The sequence below is a fragment of the Argopecten irradians genome, unplaced genomic scaffold, assembly GCF_041381155.1.
Source record: "Argopecten irradians isolate NY unplaced genomic scaffold, Ai_NY scaffold_0708, whole genome shotgun sequence".
Lineage (NCBI taxonomy): Eukaryota > Metazoa > Mollusca > Bivalvia > Pectinida > Pectinidae > Argopecten > Argopecten irradians.
In genome coordinates, this window is record NW_027188175.1 from 17,901 (window position 1) to 38,133 (window position 20,233).

Here is a 20,233-nt window from a genome sequence, read left to right on the forward strand (position 1 = left end):
GATTAAACTACTATAGTGTGCGACACCTGTATGGAGGATTGTCGCGAAAAGAGCGGTTCAGCTTCGGAAACAATATCGCATGATTAAAGTCATTTTGCGATTTTTGTCTATTTGACCCTTGTGACTGTGACCTTGAATAAAGGTCAAGGTCATTCATTTGATCAAACTTTTCAAATTAGTAGCCCTTCATCCCAGCATGCTACAAACATAATGCATGTACCATGCACATGGCTACAGGCCAGTCAATTATTAAGGTCAAGTCCATTTATTTGAACAAACTCTGTAGCCTTCCATTTCAGCATGTTACAGAACCAACACCAGGAATACAAAAATCAGGTCTGCATGACTATTGACAAAAAGTTATTGCATGTGGAATAAAACTAGCACTCCCAATTCAAAACTGGTAGGTTAATTCTTTCACGACTTATCCTAAACGTCGGAAATTAGTTTGATTCTTTTACAACTTATTTTATCTTCGGAAGGTACATATGTAGTACTATTCTTTTCCCTATTGGAGGTGAAATAAAACTAGCGCTCCCAATTCAAACCTGGTAGTTTGATTCTTTTACGACTCAATGGTCATCTTAATCTTCGGAAGGTAGTCCTGTTCTTTTAAAACTTATATTGATCTTTGGAAGATAGTCCTATTCTATTACATGTCAACCAAATCTTCGAAAGTATATTTTAATTACCAAACAAAAAGCCCCTGAATGTACACATTAACACACCTTTATGGTGAACAAAATAGGTTACAAGATTTTAAATAAAAATGTATAGTAATAAGCTTCTCCAATGAGATGAAGAAAAAATCCCAATGTCATTACATAATATTTCAATTTGATCCGGACATATGGCTTCATATTCACTCAAAAGTGACAATTCTGAATATGCAAAAAGAAATTCAAAGTTGCGTTAATTTATATTATGTTGTAATTGGTATCACTATGACCTGCTTACAGATATATGTACTGTGTATTGATCCGTGTTTGAAATACAAAGAATAGCTTAGCTTGCTCTCCATAATTATAATAACTGAACCTGATAGTGTTTATTATATAGAAAATCTGCTATTCTACTTATTAATAATATTACTTAAATCCATGATGAGTACCAGTGGGGGGTGTTAAGAATTTCCTTGTTAAAATATATATATACGCTTCGTCCATCATTTTTCAATCATAAGGGGAGATAACTCTGTGAAAGACAAGTGATTTCCATGGGGACATTCGTCTCAGTGAAATATGATGTTTCATCTCCCATTAATGTTTCTAGCCATGTGATATATTTAGACTAATCACAGGCACATATATATGACATCACAAGTTTTGTATTCTATGTAAAAGATAATGATACGAAATTTGTCAATATTTTATGCTGCATGTTTCATAAGGAATGTAGAACAATACATTTATGCCATATTTTGCCTCATAGTTATGTGGTATTAACAGAATAAGCCTCACTTGATTGTCCTTTTAATTACAAGTTTTAATTTTGATTTCCGTACTTTCATCAGTATAGGTCACTTATTAGGACGCACTGGTTTAAATTATTTAGAAGATTGAGTTGTTTGGGGTCGAATGATTTAATAAGATGTCTTTGGGTTACGAGTTTGAATCAAATGAGGGGTAGATGCCAAGTACATATGAGTACTATATATGTACTGACTGCTTGTCAGTGGTTTTTTTCCATGTACTCGGACTTTTCTCTATCATCTCCTTAAATGATCCTACAATTAATACTGATTCTGATATTTAATTTACATAATGGCATGACATAAACGATTTTTAAATGTCATAATTATCATATAATAGTCAGAGCTGTGGTGGCCAAATGGTGAAGATGTCTCGACATATTTACCACACGCCCTCTACCTTTGGGTTACAAGTTTGAATCCCATGTGGGGTATGTGCCAGGTACTGACTGCTGGTCAGTGGTTTTTCTCAGTGTACTCTGACTTTCATCTCCTTAAATGATCCTGCAATAAATACTGATTCTGATATTTAATTTAATAATGGCATGACATAAACGATTTTTAAATGTCCTCCACCAACAAACCTGGCACGTCCTTACATGACCTTTGCTGTTAATAGGACGTTAAATCAATAAAAACTCATATCAATAGTCAGAGCCGCGGTGGCCAAGTGGTTAAGATGTCCCGACATATAACCACAAGCCTACATGTAGCTCACCTCTAGGTCACTCTTGTAACTGGTTTTTTCTTCGGGTACTCCGACTTTCCTCCACCAACAAACTGCACATCCTTTAATGACCCTGGCTGATAATAGGATGCTAAACTAATAAAACCCACTCATGTATAAGTCTCCGCTAACCCTAATTTATTTTTTTCTCATATAAATAAGAAAATGGTAATAATAGACAATATCGATCTCGCTTAACAAGAAATCTATCAGATTAATTTAGTACATACATTTCTATATTTTGGCTATTTTTTTAATTGTGTTTAGCATTATGCTAGAAAATATACCTAGAAATGAACAAATAAGCAAATTGCCTCCCTTTATTCAATCCCAGTGAAAAAAAAATTCTGCGAATATGTAAAGAATGAAGTAATCAAAAAAAATTTTTTTTCAAAAGCAAATATGATTTTTATTGGTACAATAACTTATATTAAAGATGCTCCACCGCTGACAAATGACATTTTTTCAATATCAAAAACACGAGCAGACGATTTAGTATTTTTCTTCAGTTACAAAAGTTACTTACTTTACACCATTACCACCATTGAAAAGTTTGAGCTTCTGATTTCGCTTCAAGTTAAAGTTACAAAAATAATTAATTGCATCCCGAAAAAAATTCGTGGCACTATATCCTATTTGGAATTAAGTACTGATTGCGCATGCACCAAAGGCAAAATAAATTATTTTATAATATTTTTTGTGTTAATTATACATATATATATACACGATTAAACACCATTAATTGTTCAAGTGATTAATATCATTTATACTCTGTCGGCGTTGGAGCATCTTTAACCGATATGACTTAATTTTTTTAAATGTATCTGTATAATGAGAGATATATGATTGTTTTAGATCTATTCCCAACAGTTACTGTTTAATAATTATAAAATATTGTTTTTTCCGGAATTGGCTGGGAGACCGATATATTTTTTTAGACAAACTACTGGGACCTACCAGTAGTCGTGAAGGAACAGTAGTCATGATTTGGGAAAAACTCATTCTTTGCATCTCAGGAAACACATTATTTCCATATAAACAAAACAACACCATGATGAAGTATTTGTCAGCAGCTCCAGACATTCGTAAATCTGGACACACAGTAGAATATGCACATAATCACGACTTCTGTTCCGTCACGACTACTGGTTGAGTACCATGCAGTAGAGAACATTTTTTTTAGAATCTATTGAAATATAAAAAAAAAATAAAAAATAAAAATCAATTAAAAAGTTTAGTTGGTCTCTGAAATACTCGACACCGAATCCAAACTGAAGAGGCTGTTGAGTGTTTGATAACCTGTTGTTACTATGCCCCCCTCCCCCTAAGTAGGCCTACTGTAACTTTTACCTAATGTAAAAAATGTGTACGGTACTGTAGGCCTACTGAAGTAGGTGTCTTGTAAAACTGCAGTGCATACATGTATCTAATAATGTTGATCATATCAATTGTCAAACAACCAGATTTTTCAGGTTTGTCTTTTTTAGTTGTCACTTATATTTAGTTTACGGCTATCCCTTGCCTGACATTGTCGCATGGACGTGTCACTTTCGCTTTGATCTTACCAAGGTGCTATTTTTAGACTGCAGCTGATCAACAAAACATGTCTTCTGATAACGAGAACTGTTTAACTACGCTACTAGTCTTAATCATACAATTAAGCAATATATTATGAGAACATATTAAAACGGCATCTGTCTCAGAGTCTTACAATAGACTGTCAGTTTACGAGTTGTTTTTAAATTTAATTCATGCAGTGTTGCCTAGCCTAACGCTTGATTCAGTCGCTGTCATGATCAGACTCGGTACTGCAGTAGGCATACGAAAAACAATCATAATAAACAACAACGACCTCAAATATTAGATAGCGAATAATAATAACACCAGCCGATAGTGATAGCTTTAACAAGTAAAATACATAACTAGGCCTACTTACCTGATATTGCCGATATTGTAACTTGAAAAACGAGGCGGCCTTCAACATCAATCCAAACCTGTTCCAACCGGATACACAAGGTGACATCTCATCACATTCCTTCTACCAGATGGCGCTAGTCGTATGGCATGTCTTTGGGCGGTTGAACGCCCCAAACAACATTGATTTCCCCGATTCGCGAAATCCACAACAAATATTTGGATATCATTGAAAGACTTATAAATTTTATAAATTCAAGTAATAATATCATAAAATATAAGCAGAATGTTTCATATATACGATCTATTTGTGAATGGTCCACTCGTCGATCTAATCGGTCAGAATAGCTTTGAAGGAAGGCGGCACAAGTCCAAAAATATCACGTCTGCCGTGGAAATTTACTGGGAACCTGTGAAATACCACTCATTTCCAAGACCGTCTTGTGGTCGTTCTTTATAACATTTTCAAAAACCAAAAATACCGTTTTGTTCAGAATTACTTATACTATTAATGTGTAAAATCTCAATTTGTCAACTATGAGCGTTTGTTTGCTAGGACGAATTAAACAGAAACTAGCGATGAAAATGTCGATTTTTGCCTGTTTGACTCAAAATATCTTACTCAAATGAATTTTCGTACAGTCAACATCTATCTCAGTCGATAGATCACGCCAGGATTTACTTAACTGTAAAATACCGTTTAAAAGTATCTGTCAGTTTCCTTATTACTCAACTTGCGGTTATAAGCGTGTTGGTAGGTAAAAGTTGTCGTGTTAACATTCGTTCCGAAGGAACGATAACTCTGTTATCGCACCTTACGTCTCTCATTTCATATGTTATGCTTTTGTTACCCTGTGTAATACAGGGTTAGAAAAATGAGTAAATACTCAATATTGTTCCTCTCCACGGAAATCTTTAGTAAAAGGCGAAAGATTTATTCGTGGTTATGAAGAGAAACCAGAGTGATCAACAATTTATTTGAGCGAGTATATATATAAGACCTCGACTGAATTTTTGCGGTGAGCGGTAGGCATGAATCACAGTTTTGTGCTCTCATTTTCTATCCTAGTCAAATATTCAAACCAGACGACAATGTATTTTGATAATTGGGGCAAATAGAATATTCATACATCTCAAAACATTATATAGATATAAAAATACTCTAATTTTATTATCATATTAACCTTTTACAAAGACGGAAAACGTTTCATCAACGTATTTCATATGTAGTCAAAGGATGAAAGTTGTTGGGGTTTTTTAACACTAAGGAAACTAATATTGAAATACACTTTGGTGATCACCGATATATTTCTCATTCATCATCTTCGAAAGAAAATATGCTGCTTTCAGATGCCTAGTAGAAAAGGAGCGTATCTTCATTGAGATTCTGTCAACCATCGCTCAGATATTATTTTGATCTCAGAGATGTTATTCTTCAGCAGATTCAAAATTCCTGTTTCAGGTTGAATTCGGTCAGAATATTCAGCTGCATCAGAAAATGAGTCTCGACATTTTTCAGGCTTAATTGTATACTTTATTTCTATTATTCAATAAGCTGTTTGAGCTAGGTAATGAAGCTAAAAGGTTACGAAATTCTTCTTTTATGTTTTTGTTACCAAGTATTATATAGGGTTAGAAAAATGTTTTTTTCCAGGTTGATACCGGTCAAAATATTCAGCTACATCAGAAAGAGAATCTAACAATGTTTTTTATCACTTTGAATATTTTTCATTGATGTTTTTGAGCAATTAAATGAGACTTAAAAGTTATCAAAGGAGATCCATTTCATATGTTATGCTTTTGTTACCCTGTGTAATACAGGGTTAGAAAAATGAGTAAATACTCAATATTGTTCCTCTCCACGGAAATCTTTAGTAAAAGGCGAAAGATTTATTCGTGGTTATGAAGAGAAACCAGAGTGATCAACAATTTATTTGAGCGAGTATATATATAAGACCTCGACTGAATTTTTGCGGTGAGCGGTAGGCTTGAATCACAGTTTTGTGCTCTCATTTTCTATCCTAGTCAAATATTCAAACCAGACGACAATGTATTTTGATAATTGGGGCAAATAGAATGTTCATACATCTCAAAACATTATATAGATATAAAAATACTCTAATTTTATTATCATATTAACCTTTTACAAAGACGGGAAACGTTTCATCAACGTATTTCATATGTAGTCAAAGGTTGAAAGTTGTTGGGGTTTTTAACACTAAGGAAACGCAATATTGAAATACACTTTGGTGATCACCGATATATTTCTCATTCATCATCTTCGAAAGAAAATATGTTGCTTTCAGATGCCTAGTAGAAAAGGAACGTATCTTCATTGAGATTCTATCAACCATCGCTCAGATATTATTTTGATCTCAGAGATGTTATTCTTCAGCAGATTCAAAAATTCCTGTTTCAGGTTGAATTCGGTCAGAATATTCAGCTGCATCAGAAAATGAGTCTCGACATTTTTCAGGCTTAATTGTATACTTTATTTCTATTATTCAATAAGCTGTTTGAGCTAGGTAATGAAGCTAAAAGGTTACGAAATTCTTCTTTTATGTTTTTGTTACCAAGTATTATATAGGGTTAGAAAAATGTTTTATTCCAGGTTGATACCGGTCAAAATATTCAGCTACATCAGAAAGAGAGTCTAACAATGTTTTTTATCACTTTGAATATTTTTCATTGTTGTTTTTGAGCAATTAAATGAGATTTAAAAGTTATCAAAGGAGATCCATTTCATATGTTATGCTTTTGTTACCCTGTGTAATACAGGGTTAGAAAAATGAGTAAATACTCAATATTGTTCCTCTCCACGGAAATCTTTAGTAAAAGGCGAAAGATTTATTCGTGGTTATGAAGAGAAACCAGAGTGATCAACAATTTATTTGAGCGAGTATATATATAAGACCTCGCTGAATTTTTGCGGTGAGCGGTAGGCTTGAATCACAGTTTTTGTGCTCTCATTTTCTATCCTAGTCAAATATTCAAACCAGACGACAATGTATTTTGATAATTGGGGCAAATAGAATATTCATACATCTCAAAACATTATATAGATATAAGAATACTCTAATTTTATTATCATATTAACCTTTTACAAAGACGGAAAACGTTTCATCAACGTATTTCATATGTAGTCAAAGGATGAAAGTTGTTGGGTTTTTTAACACTAAGGAAACGCAATATTGAAATACACTTTGGTGATCACCGATATATTTCTCATTCATCATCTTCGAAAGAAAATATGTTGCTTTCAGATGCCTAGTAGAAAAGGAACGTATCTTCATTGAGATTCTATCAACCATCGCTCAGATATTATTTTGATCTCAGAGATGTTATTCTTCAGCAGATTCAAAATTCCTGTTTCAGGTTGAATTCGGTCAGAATATTCAGCTGCATCAGAAAATGAGTCTCGACATTTTTCAGGCTTAATTGTATACTTTATTTCTATTATTCAATAACTGTTTGAGCTAGGTAATGAAGCTAAAAGGTTACGAAATTCTTCTTTTATGTTTTTGTTACCAAGTATTATATAGTGTTAGAAAAATGTTTTATTCCAGGTTGATACCGGTCAAAATATTCAGCTACATCAGAAAGAGAGTCTAACAATGTTTTTTATCACTTTGAATATTTTTCATTGTTGTTTTTGAGCAATTAAATGAGACTTAAAAGTTATCAAAGGAGATCCATTTCATATGTTATGCTTTTGTTACCCTGTGTAATACAGGGTTAGAAAAATGAGTAAATACTCAATATTGTTCCTCTCCACGGAAATCTTTAGTAAAAGGCGAAAGATTTATTCGTGGTTATGAAGAGAAACCAGAGTGATCAACAATTTATTTGAGCGAGTATATATATAAGACCTCGACTTAATTTCTATGGTGAGCGGTAGGCTTGAATCACAGTTTTGTGCTCTCATTTTCTATCCTAGTCAAATATTCAAACCAGACGACAATGTATTTTGATAATTGGGGCAAATAGAATATTCATACATCTCAAAACATTATATAGATATAAGAATACTCTAATTTTATTATCATATTAACCTTTTACAAAGACGGAAAACGTTTCATCAACGTATTTCATATGTAGTCAAAGGATGAAAGTTGTTGGGGTTTTTTAACACTAAGGAAACTAATATTGAAATACACTTTGGTGATCACCGATATATTTCTCATTCATCATCTTCGAAAGAAAATATGCTGCTTTCAGATGCCTAGTAGAAAAGGAACGTATCTTCATTGAGATTCTGTCAACCATCGCTCAGATATTATTTTGATCTCAGAGATGTTATTCTTCAGCAGATTCAAAATTCCTGTTTCAGGTTGAATTCGGTCAGAATATTCAGCTGCATCAGAAAATGAGTCTCGACATTTTTCAGGCTTAATTGTATACTTTATTTCTATTATTCAATAAGCTGTTTGAGCTAGGTAATGAAGCTAAAAGGTTACGAAATTCTTCTTTTATGTTTTTGTTACCAAGTATTATATAGGGTTAGAAAAATGTTTTTTTCCAGGTTGATACCGGTCAAAATATTCAGCTACATCAGAAAGAGAATCTAACAATGTTTTTTATCACTTTGAATATTTTTCATTGTTGTTTTTGAGCAATTAAATGAGACTTAAAAGTTATCAAAGGAGATCCATTTCATATGTTATGCTTTTGTTACCCTGTGTAATACAGGGTTAGAAAAATGAGTAAATACTCAATATTGTTCCTCTCCACGGAAATCTTTAGTAAAAGGCGAAAGATTTATTCGTGGTTATGAAGAGAAACCAGAGTGACCAACAATTTATTTGAGCGAGTATATATATAAGACCTCGGCTGAATTTTTGCGGTGAGCGGTAGGCTTGAATCACAGTTTTGTGCTCTCATTTTCTATCCTAGTCAAATATTCAAACCAGACGACAATGTATTTTGATAATTGGGGCAAATAGAATATTCATACATCTCAAAACATTATATAGATATAAGAATACTCTAATTTTATTATCATATTAACCTTTTACAAAGACGGAAAACGTTTCATCAACGTATTTCATATGTAGTCAAAGGATGAAAGTTGTTGGTTTTTTAAACACTAAGGAAACGCAATATTGAAATACACTTTGGTGATCACCGATATATTTCTCATTCATCATCTTCGAAAGAAAATATGTTGCTTTCAGATGCCTAGTAGAAAAGGAACGTATCTTCATTGAGATTCTATCAACCATCGCTCAGATATTATTTTGATCTCAGAGATGTTATTCTTCAGCAGATTCAAAATTCCTGTTTCAGGTTGAATTCGGTCAGAATATTCAGCTGCATCAGAAAATGAGTCTCGACATTTTTCAGGCTTAATTGTATACTTTATTTCTATTATTCAATAAGCTGTTTGAGCTAGGTAATGAAGCTAAAAGGTTACGAAATTCTTCTTTTATGTTTTTGTTACCAAGTATTATATAGGGTTAGAAAAATGTTTCATTCCAGGTTGATATCGGTCAAAATATTCAGCTACATCAGAAAGAGAGTCTAACAATGTTTTTTATCACTTTGAATATTTTTCATTGTTGTTTTTGAGCAATTAAATGAGACTTAAAAGTTATCAAAGGAGATCCATTTCATATGTTATGCTTTTGTTACCCTGTGTAATACAGGGTTAGAAAAATGAGTAAATACTCAATATTGTTCCTCTCCACGGAAATCTTTAGTAAAAGGCGAAAGATTTATTCGTGGTTATGAAGAGAAACCAGAGTGATCAACAATTTATTTGAGCGAGTATATATATAAGACCTCGACTTAATTTTTATGGTGAGCGGTAGGCTTGAATCACAGTTTTGTGCTCTCATTTTCTATCCTAGTCAAATATTCAAACCAGACGACAATGTATTTTGATAATTGGGGCAAATAGAATATTCATACATCTCAAAACATTATATAGATATAAGAATACTCTAATTTTATTATCATATTAACCTTTTACAAAGACGGAAAACGTTTCATCAACGTATTTCATATGTAGTCAAAGGATGAAAGTTGTTGGGTTTTTTAACACTAAGGAAACGCAATATTGAAATACACTTTGGTGATCACCGATATATTTCTCATTCATCATCTTCGAAAGAAAATATGTTGCTTTCAGATGCCTAGTAGAAAAGGAACGTATCTTCATTGAGATTCTATCAACCATCGCTCAGATATTATTTTGATCTCAGAGATGTTATTCTTCAGCAGATTCAAAATTCCTGTTTCAGGTTGAATTCGGTCAGAATATTCAGCTGCATCAGAAAATGAGTCTCGACATTTTTCAGGCTTAATTGTATACTTTATTTCTATCATTCAATAAGCTGTTTGAGCTAGGTAATGAAGCTAAAAGGTTACGAAATTCTTCTTTTATGTTTTTGTTACCAAGTATTATATAGGGTTAGAAAAATGTTTTTTTCCAGGTTGATACCGGTCAAAATATTCAGCTACATCAGAAAGAGAGTCTAACAATGTTTTTTATCACTTTGAATATTTTTCATTGTTGTTTTTGAGCAATTAAATGAGACTTAAAAGTTATCAAAGGAGATCCATTTCATATGTTATGCTTTTGTTACCCTGTGTAATACAGGGTTAGAAAAATGAGTAAATACTCAATATTGTTCCTCTCCACGGAAATCTTTAGTAAAAGGCGAAAGATTTATTCGTGGTTATGAAGAGAAACCAGAGTGATCAACAATTTATTTGAGCGAGTATATATATATAAGACCTCGACTGAATTTTTGCGGTGAGCGGTAGGCTTGAATCACAGTTTTGTGCTCTCATTTTCTATCCTAGTCAAATATTCAAACCAGACGACAATGTATTTTGATAATTGGGGCAAATAGAATATTCATACATCTCAAAACATTATATAGATATAAGAATACTCTAATTTTATTATCATATTAACCTTTTACAAAGACGGGAAACGTTTCATCAACGTATTTCATATGTAGTCAAAGGTTGAAAAATGTGTATTTTAACACTAAGGAAACGCAATATTGAATTACACTTTGGTGATCACCGATATATTTCTCATTCATCATCTTCGAAAGAAAATATGTTGCTTTCAGATGCCTAGTAGAAAAGGAACGTATCTTCATTGAGATTCTATCAACCATCGCTCAGATATTATTTTGATCTCAGAGATGTTATTCTTCAGCAGATTCAAAATTCCTGTTTCAGGTTGAATTCGGTCAGAATATTCAGCTGCATCAGAAAATGAGTCTCGACATTTTTCAGGCTTAATTGTATACTTTATTTCTATTATTCAATAAGCTGTTTGAGCTAGGTAATGAAGCTAAAAGGTTACGAAATTCTTCTTTTATGTTTTTGTTACCAAGTATTATATAGGGTTAGAAAAATGTTTTTTTCCAGGTTGATACCGGTCAAAATATTCAGCTACATCAGAAAGAGAGTCTAACAATGTTTTTTATCACTTTGAATATTTTTCATTGTTGTTTTTGAGCAATTAAATGAGATTTAAAAGTTATCAAAGGAGATCCATTTCATATGTTATGCTTTTGTTGTTACCCTGTGTAATACAGGGTTAGAAAAATGAGTAAATACTCAATATTGTTCCTCTCCACGGAAATCTTTAGTAAAAGGCGAAAGATTTATTCGTGGTTATGAAGAGAAACCAGAGTGATCAACAATTTATTTGAGCGAGTATATATATAAGACCTCGACTGAATTTTTGCGGTGAGCGGTAGGCTTGAATCACAGTTTTGTGCTCTCATTTTCTATCCTAGTCAAATATTCAAACCAGACGACAATGTATTTTGATAATTGGGGCAAATAGAACATTCATACATCTCAAAACATTATATAGATATAAGAATACTCTAATTTTATTATCATATTAACCTTTTACAAAGACGGGAAACGTTTCATCAACGTATTTCATATGTAGTCAAAGGTTGAAAAATGTGTATTTTAACACTAAGGAAACGCAATATTGAATTACACTTTGGTGATCACCGATATATTTCTCATTCATCATCTTCGAAAGAAAATATGTTGCTTTCAGATGCCTAGTAGAAAAGGAACGTATCTTCATTGAGATTCTATCAACCATCGCTCAGATATTATTTTGATCTCAGAGATGTTATTCTTCAGCAGATTCAAAATTCCTGTTTCAGGTTGAATTCGGTCAGAATATTCAGCTGCATCAGAAAATGAGTCTTGACATTTTTCAGGCTTAATTGTATACTTTATTTCTATTATTCAACAAGCTGTTTGAGCTAGGTAATGAAGCTAAAAGGTTACGAAATTCTTCTTTTATGTTTTTTTTGTTACCAAGTATTATATAGGGTTAGAAAAATGTTTTATTCCAGGTTGATACCGGTCAAAATATTCAGCTACATCAGAAAGAGAATCTAACAATGTTTTTTTATCACTTTGAATATTTTTCATTGTTGTTTTTGAGCAATTAAATGAGACTTAAAAGTTATCAAAGGAGATCCATTTCATATGTTATGCTTTTGTTACCCTGTGTAATACAGGGTTAGAAAAATGAGTAAATACTCAATATTGTTCCTCTCCACGGAAATCTTTAGTAAAAGGCGAAAGATTTATTCGTGGTTATGAAGAGAAACCAGAGTGATCAACAATTTATTTGAGCGAGTATATATATAAGACCTCGACTGAATTTTTGCGGTGAGCGGTAGGCATGAATCACAGTTTTGTGCTCTCATTTTCTATCCTAGTCAAATATTCAAACCAGACGACAATGTATTTTGATAATTGGGGCAAATAGAACATTCATACATCTCAAAACATTATATAGATATAAGAATACTCTAATTTTATTATCATATTAACCTTTTACAAAGACGGGAAACGTTTCATCAACGTATTTCATATGTAGTCAAAGGTTGAAAAATGTGTATTTTAACACTAAGGAAACGCAATATTGAATTACACTTTGGTGATCACCGAGATATTTCTCATTCATCATCTTCGAAAGAAAATATGTTGCTTTCAGATGCCTAGTAGAAAAGGAACGTATCTTCATTGAGATTCTATCAACCATCGCTCAGATATTATTTTGATCTCAGAGATGTTATTCTTCAGCAGATTCAAAATTCCTGTTTCAGGTTGAATTCGGACAGAATATTCAGCTGCATCAGAAAATGAGTCTCGACATTTTTCAGGCTTAATTGTATACTTTATTTCTATTATTCAATAAGCTGTTTGAGCTAGGTAATGAAGCTAAAAGGTTACGAAATTCTTCTTTTATGTTTTTGTTACCAAGTATTATATAGGGTTAGAAAAATGTTTTTTTTCCAGGTTGATACGGTCAAAATATTCAGCTACATCAGAAAGAGAGTCTAACAATGTTTTTTATCACTTTGAATATTTTTCATTGTTGTTTTTGAGCAATTAAATGAGACTTAAAAGTTATCAAAGGAGATCCATTTCATATGTTATGCTTTTGTTACCCTGTGTAATACAGGGTTAGAAAAATGAGTAAATACTCAATATTGTTCCTCTCCACGGAAATCTTTAGTAAAAGGCGAAAGATTTATTCGTGGTTATGAAGAGAAACCAGAGTGATCAACAATTTATTTGAGCGAGTAGTATATATATAAGACCTCGACTGAATTTTTGCGGTGAGCGGTAGGCATGAATCACAGTTTTGTGCTCTCATTTTCTATCCTAGTCAAATATTCAAACCAGACGACAATGTATTTTGATAATTGGGGCAAATAGAACATTCATACATCTCAAAACATTATATAGATATAAGAATACTCTAATTTTATTATCATATTAACCTTTTACAAAGACGGAAAACGTTTCATCAACGTATTTCATATGTAGTCAAAGGATGAAAGTTGTTGGGGTTTTTTAACACTAAGGAAACGCAATATTGAAATACACTTTGGTGATCACCGATATATTTCTCATTCATCATCTTCGAAAGAAAATATGTTTGCTTTCAGATGCCTAGTAGAAAAGGAACGTATCTTCATTGAGATTCTATCAACCATCGCTCAGATATTATTTTGATCTCAGAGATGTTATTCTTCAGCAGATTCAAAATTCCTGTTTCAGGTTGAATTTGGTCAGAATATTCAGCTGCATCAGAAAATGAGTCTTGACATTTTTCAGGCTTAATTGTATACTTTATTTCTATTATTCAATAAGCTGTTTGAGCTAGGTAATGAAGCTAAAAGGTTACGAAATTCTTCTTTTATGTTTTTGTTACCAAGTATTATATAGGGTTAGAAAAATGTTTCATTCCAGGTTGATATCGGTCAAAATATTCAGCTACATCAGAAAGAGAATCTAACAATGTTTTTTATCACTTTGAATATTTTTCATTGTTGTTTTTGAGCAATTAAATGAGACTTAAAAGTTATCAAAGGAGATCCATTTCATATGTTATGCTTTTGTTACCCTGTGTAATACAGGGTTAGAAAAATGAGTAAATACTCAATATTGTTCCTCTCCACGGAAATCTTTAGTAAAAGGCGAAAGATTTATTCGTGGTTATGAAGAGAAACCAGAGTGATCAACAATTTATTTGAGCGAGTATATATATAAGACCTCGACTGAATTTTTGCGGTGAGCGGTAGGCATGAATCACAGTTTTGTGCTCTCATTTTCTATCCTAGTCAAATATTCAAACCAGACGACAATGTATTTTGATAATTGGGGCAAATAGAATATTCATACATCTCAAAACATTATATAGATATAAGAATACTCTAATTTTATTATCATATTAACCTTTTACAAAGACGGAAAACGTTTCATCAACGTATTTCATATGTAGTCAAAGGATGAAAGTTGTTAGGTTTTTTAACACTAAGGAAACGCAATATTGAAATACACTTTGGTGATCACCGATATATTTCTCATTCATCATCTTCGAAAGAAAATATGTTGCTTTCAGATGCCTAGTAGAAAAGGAACGTATCTTCATTGAGATTCTGTCAACCATCGCTCAGATATTATTTTGATCTCAGAGGATGTTATTCTTCAGCAGATTCAAAATTCCTGTTTCAGGTTGAATTCGGTCAGAATATTCAGCTGCATCAGAAAATGAGTCTCGACATTTTTCAGGCTTAATTGTATACTTTATTTCTATTATTCAATAAGCTGTTTGAGCTAGGTAATGAAGCTAAAAGGTCGAAATTCTTCTTTTATGTTTTTGTGTCCAAGTATTATATAGTGTTAGAAAAATGTTTTATTCCAGGTTGATACCGGTCAAAATATTCAGCTACATCAGAAAGAGAGTCTAACAATGTTTTTTTATCACTTTGAATATTTTTCATTGTTGTTTTTGAGCAATTAAATGAGACTTAAAAGTTATCAAAGGAGATCCATTTCATATGTTATGCTTTTGTTACCCTGTGTAATACAGGGTTAGAAAAATGAGTAAATACTCAATATTGTTCCTCTCCACGGAAATCTTTAGTAAAAGGCGAAAGATTTATTCGTGGTTATGAAGAGAAACCAGAGTGATCAACAATTTATTTGAGCGAGTATATATATAAGACCTCGACTGAATTTTTGCGGTGAGCGGTAGGCATGAATCACAGTTTTGTGCTCTCATTTTCTATCCTAGTCAAATATTCAAACCAGACGACAATGTATTTTGATAATTGGGGCAAATAGAACATTCATACATCTCAAAACATTATATAGATATAAGAATACTCTAATTTTATTATCATATTAACCTTTTACAAAGACGGGAAACGTTTCATCAACGTATTTCATATGTAGTCAAAGGTTGAAAAATGTGTATTTTAACACTAAGGAAACGCAATATTGAATTACACTTTGGTGATCACCGAGATATTTCTCATTCATCATCTTCGAAAGAAAATATGTTGCTTTCCAATGCCTAGTAGAAAAGGAACGTATCTTCATTGAGATTCTATCAACCATCGCTCAGATATTATTTTGATCTCAGAGATGTTATTCTTCAGCAGATTCAAAATTCCTGTTTCAGGTTGAATTCGGTCAGAATATTCAGCTGCATCAGAAAATGAGTCTCGACATTTTTCAGGCTTAATTGTATACTTTATTTCTATCATTCAATAAGCTGTTTGAGCTAGGTAATGAAGCTAAAAGGTTACGAAATTCTTCTTTTATGTTTTTGTTACCAAGTATTATATAGGGTTAGAAAAATGTTTCATTCCAGGTTGATATCGGTCAAAATATTCAGCTACATCAGAAAGAGAGTCTAACAATGTTTTTTATCACTTTGAATATTTTTCATTGTTGTTTTTGAGCAATTAAATGAGACTTAAAAGTTATCAAAGGAGATCCATTTCATATGTTATACTTTTGTTACCCTGTGTAATACAGGGTTAGAAAAATGAGTAAATACTCAATATTGTTCCTCTCCACGGAAATCTTTAGTAAAAGGCGAAAGATTTATTCGTGGTTATGAAGAGAAACCAGAGTGATCAACAATTTATTTGAGCGAGTATATATATAAGACCTCGACTGAATTTTTGCGGTGAGCGGTAGGCTTGAATCACAGTTTTGTGCTCTCATTTTCTATCCTAGTCAAATATTCAAACCAGAGCGACAATGTATTTTGATAATTGGGGCAAATAGAACATTCATACATCTCAAAACATTATATAGATATAAGAATACTCTAATTTTATTATCATATTAACCTTTTACAAAGACGGAAAACGTTTCATCAACGTATTTCATATGTAGTCAAAGGATGAAAGTTGTTAGGTTTTTTAACACTAAGGAAACGCAATATTGAAATACACTTTGGTGATCACCGATATATTTCTCATTCATCATCTTCGAAAGAAAATATGTTGCTTTCAGATGCCTAGTAGAAAAGGAACGTATCTTCATTGAGATTCTGTCAACCATCGCTCAGATATTATTTTGATCTCAGAGATGTTATTCTTCAGCAGATTCAAAATTCCTGTTTCAGGTTGAATTCGGTCAGAATATTCAGCTGCATCAGAAAATGAGTCTCGACATTTTTCAGGCTTAATTGTATACTTTATTTCTATTATTCAATAAGCTGTTTGAGCTAGGTAATGAAGCTAAAAGGTTACGAAATTCTTCTTTTATGTTTTTGTTACCAAGTATTATATAGGGTTAGAAAAATGTTTCATTCCAGGTTGATATCGGTCAAAATATTCAGCTACATCAGAAAGAGAGTCTAACAATGTTTTTTATCACTTTGAATATTTTTCATTGTTGTTTTTGAGCAATTAAATGAGACTTAAAAGTTATCAAAGGAGATCCATTTCATATGTTATGCTTTTGTTACCCTGTGTAATACAGGGTTAGAAAAATGAGTAAATACTCAATATTGTTCCTCTCCACGGAAATCTTTAGTAAAAGGCGAAAGATTTATTCGTGGTTATGAAGAGAAACCAGAGTGATCAACAATTTATTTGAGCGAGTATATATATATAAGACCTCGACTGAATTTTTGCGGTGAGCGGTAGGCATGAATCACAGTTTTGTGCTCTCATTTTCTATCCTAGTCAAATATTCAAACCAGACGACAATGTATTTTGATAATTGGGGCAAATAGAACATTCATACATCTCAAAACATTATATAGATATAAGAATACTCTAATTTTATTATCATATTAACCTTTTACAAAGACGGGAAACGTTTCATCAACGTATTTCATATGTAGTCAAAGGATGAAAGTTGTTAGGTTTTTTAACACTAAGGAAACGCAATATTGAAATACACTTTGGTGATCACCGATATATTTCTCATTCATCATCTTCGAAAGAAAATATGTTGCTTTCAGATGCCTAGTAGAAAAGGAACGTATCTTCATTGAGATTCTATCAACCATCGCTCAGATATTATTTTGATCTCAGAGATGTTATTCTTCAGCAGATTCAAAATTCCTGTTTCAGGTTGAATTCGGTCAGAATATTCAGCTGCATCAGAAAATGAGTCTCGACATTTTTCAGGCTTAATTGTATACTTTATTTCTATTATTCAATAAGCTGTTTGAGCTAAGTAATGAAGCTAAAAGGTTACGAAATTCTTCTTTGATGTTTTTGTTACCAAGTATTATATAGGGTTAGAAAAATGTTTCATTCCAGGTTGATATCGGTCAAAATATTCAGCTACATCAGAAAGAGAGTCTAACAATGTTTTTTATCACTTTGAATATTTTTCATTGTTGTTTTTGAGCAATTAAATAAGACTTAAAAGTTATCAAAGGAGATCCATTTCATATGTTATGCTTTTGTTACCCTGTGTAATACAGGGTTAGAAAAATGAGTAAATACTCAATATTGTTCCTCTCCACGGAAATCTTTAGTAAAAGGCGAAAGATTTATTCGTGGTTATGAAGAGAAACCAGAGTGATCAACAATTTATTTGAGCGAGTATATATATAAGACCTCGACTGAATTTTTGCGGTGAGCGGTAGGCTTGAATCACAGTTTTGTGCTCTCATTTTCTATCCTAGTCAAATATTCAAACCAGACGACAATGTATTTTGATAATTGGGGCAAATAGAATATTCATACATCTCAAAACATTATATAGATATAAGAATACTCTAATTTTATTATCATATTAACCTTTTACAAAGACGGAAAACGTTTCATCAACGTATTTCATATGTAGTCAAAGGTTGAAAGTTGTTGGGTTTTTAACACTAAGGAAACGCAATATTGAAATACACTTTGGTGATCACCGATATATTTCTCATTCATCATCTTCGAAAGAAAATATGTTGCTTTCCGATGCCTAGTAGAAAAGGAACGTATCTTCATTGAGATTCTATCAACCATCGCTCAGATATTATTTTGATCTCAGAGATGTTATTCTTCAGCAGATTCAAAATTCCTGTTTCAGGTTGAATTTGGTCAGATTATTCAGCTGCATCAGAAAATGAGTCTCGACATTTTTCAGGCTTAATTGTATACTTTATTTCTATTATTCAATAAGCTGTTTGAGCTAGGTAATGAAGCTAAAAGGTTACGAAATTCTTCTTTTATGTTTTTGTTACCAAGTATTATATAGGGTTAGAAAAATGTTTCATTCCAGGTTGATATCGGTCAAAATATTCAGCTACATCAGAAAGAGAGTCTAACAATGTTTTTTATCACTTTGAATATTTTTCATTGTTGTTTTTGAGCAATTAAATGAGACTTAAAAGTTATCAAAGGAGATCCATTTCATATGTTATGCTTTTGTTACCCTGTGTAATACAGGGTTAGAAAAATGAGTAAATACTCAATATTGTTCCTCTCCACGGAAATCTTTAGTAAAAGGCGAAAGATTTATTCGTGGTTATGAAGAGAAACCAGAGTGATCAACAATTTATTTGAGCGAGTATATATATAAGACCTCGACTTAATTTCTATGGTGAGCGGTAGGCTTGAATCACAGTTTTGTGCTCTCATTTTCTATCCTAGTCAAATATTCAAACCAGACGACAATGTATTTTGATAATTGGGGCAAATAGAATATTCATACATCTCAAAACATTATATAGATATAAGAATACTCTAATTTTATTATCATACTAACCTTTTACAAAGACGGAAAACGTTTCATCAACGTATTTCATATGTAGTCAAAGGATGAAAGTTGTTGGGGTTTTTAACACTAAGGAAACGCAATATTGAAATACACTTTGGTGATCACCGATATATTTCTCATTCATCATCTTCGAAAGAAAATATGTTGCTTTCAGATGCCTAGTAGAAATGGAACGTATCTTCATTGAGATTCTATCAACCATCGCTCAGATATTATTTTGATCTCAGAGATGTTATTCTTCAGCAGATTCAAAATTCCTGTTTCAGGTTGAATTCGGTCAGAATATTCAGCTGCATCAGAAAATGAGTCTCGACATTTTTCAGGCTTAATTGTATACTTTATTTCTATCATTCAATAAGCTGTTTGAGCTAAGTAATGAAGCTAAAAGGTTACGAAATTCTTCTTTTATGTTTCTGTTACCAAGTATTATATAGGGTTAGAAAAATGTTTTATTCCAGGTTGATACCGGTCAAAATATTCAGCTACATCAGAAAGAGAGTCTAACAATGTTTTTTATCACTTTGAATATTTTTCATTGTTGTTTTTGAGCAATTAAATGAGACTTAAAAGTTATCAAAGGA

At 32.2% G+C, this 20,233-nt stretch overlaps 16 non-coding genes across 16 annotated transcripts; all 16 read right to left on the reverse strand.

Annotated features, from left to right (window-relative positions):
* Nucleotides 1-4,961: 4,961 nt before the first annotated feature.
* On the reverse strand, nt 4,962-5,078 carry LOC138313492 (U5 spliceosomal RNA). The gene has a single exon (XR_011207200.1). It is a non-coding gene; the product is annotated as a U5 spliceosomal RNA (small nuclear RNA).
* Nucleotides 5,079-5,917: 839 nt separating this feature from the next.
* On the reverse strand, nt 5,918-6,034 carry LOC138313493 (U5 spliceosomal RNA). Its single transcript, XR_011207201.1, has one exon. It is a non-coding gene; the product is annotated as a U5 spliceosomal RNA (small nuclear RNA).
* An 840-nt stretch (nt 6,035-6,874) lies between these two features.
* On the reverse strand, nt 6,875-6,991 carry LOC138313494 (U5 spliceosomal RNA). Its single transcript, XR_011207202.1, has one exon. It is a non-coding gene; the product is annotated as a U5 spliceosomal RNA (small nuclear RNA).
* An 838-nt stretch (nt 6,992-7,829) lies between these two features.
* Nucleotides 7,830-7,946, reverse strand: LOC138313495 (U5 spliceosomal RNA). The gene has a single exon (XR_011207203.1). It is a non-coding gene; the product is annotated as a U5 spliceosomal RNA (small nuclear RNA).
* An 839-nt stretch (nt 7,947-8,785) lies between these two features.
* LOC138313496 (U5 spliceosomal RNA) lies at nt 8,786-8,902 on the reverse strand. Its single transcript, XR_011207204.1, has one exon. It is a non-coding gene; the product is annotated as a U5 spliceosomal RNA (small nuclear RNA).
* An 839-nt stretch (nt 8,903-9,741) lies between these two features.
* LOC138313498 (U5 spliceosomal RNA) lies at nt 9,742-9,858 on the reverse strand. Its single transcript, XR_011207206.1, has one exon. It is a non-coding gene; the product is annotated as a U5 spliceosomal RNA (small nuclear RNA).
* An 839-nt stretch (nt 9,859-10,697) lies between these two features.
* On the reverse strand, nt 10,698-10,814 carry LOC138313499 (U5 spliceosomal RNA). The gene has a single exon (XR_011207207.1). It is a non-coding gene; the product is annotated as a U5 spliceosomal RNA (small nuclear RNA).
* An 841-nt stretch (nt 10,815-11,655) lies between these two features.
* LOC138313501 (U5 spliceosomal RNA) lies at nt 11,656-11,772 on the reverse strand. The gene has a single exon (XR_011207208.1). It is a non-coding gene; the product is annotated as a U5 spliceosomal RNA (small nuclear RNA).
* An 840-nt stretch (nt 11,773-12,612) lies between these two features.
* LOC138313502 (U5 spliceosomal RNA) lies at nt 12,613-12,729 on the reverse strand. Its single transcript, XR_011207209.1, has one exon. It is a non-coding gene; the product is annotated as a U5 spliceosomal RNA (small nuclear RNA).
* An 836-nt stretch (nt 12,730-13,565) lies between these two features.
* Nucleotides 13,566-13,682, reverse strand: LOC138313503 (U5 spliceosomal RNA). The gene has a single exon (XR_011207210.1). It is a non-coding gene; the product is annotated as a U5 spliceosomal RNA (small nuclear RNA).
* An 844-nt stretch (nt 13,683-14,526) lies between these two features.
* On the reverse strand, nt 14,527-14,643 carry LOC138313504 (U5 spliceosomal RNA). Its single transcript, XR_011207211.1, has one exon. It is a non-coding gene; the product is annotated as a U5 spliceosomal RNA (small nuclear RNA).
* An 839-nt stretch (nt 14,644-15,482) lies between these two features.
* On the reverse strand, nt 15,483-15,599 carry LOC138313505 (U5 spliceosomal RNA). The gene has a single exon (XR_011207212.1). It is a non-coding gene; the product is annotated as a U5 spliceosomal RNA (small nuclear RNA).
* Nucleotides 15,600-16,435: 836 nt separating this feature from the next.
* LOC138313506 (U5 spliceosomal RNA) lies at nt 16,436-16,552 on the reverse strand. The gene has a single exon (XR_011207213.1). It is a non-coding gene; the product is annotated as a U5 spliceosomal RNA (small nuclear RNA).
* An 840-nt stretch (nt 16,553-17,392) lies between these two features.
* LOC138313507 (U5 spliceosomal RNA) lies at nt 17,393-17,509 on the reverse strand. Its single transcript, XR_011207214.1, has one exon. It is a non-coding gene; the product is annotated as a U5 spliceosomal RNA (small nuclear RNA).
* Nucleotides 17,510-18,350: 841 nt separating this feature from the next.
* Nucleotides 18,351-18,467, reverse strand: LOC138313508 (U5 spliceosomal RNA). Its single transcript, XR_011207215.1, has one exon. It is a non-coding gene; the product is annotated as a U5 spliceosomal RNA (small nuclear RNA).
* Nucleotides 18,468-19,305: 838 nt separating this feature from the next.
* On the reverse strand, nt 19,306-19,422 carry LOC138313510 (U5 spliceosomal RNA). Its single transcript, XR_011207217.1, has one exon. It is a non-coding gene; the product is annotated as a U5 spliceosomal RNA (small nuclear RNA).
* Nucleotides 19,423-20,233: the final 811 nt, after the last annotated feature.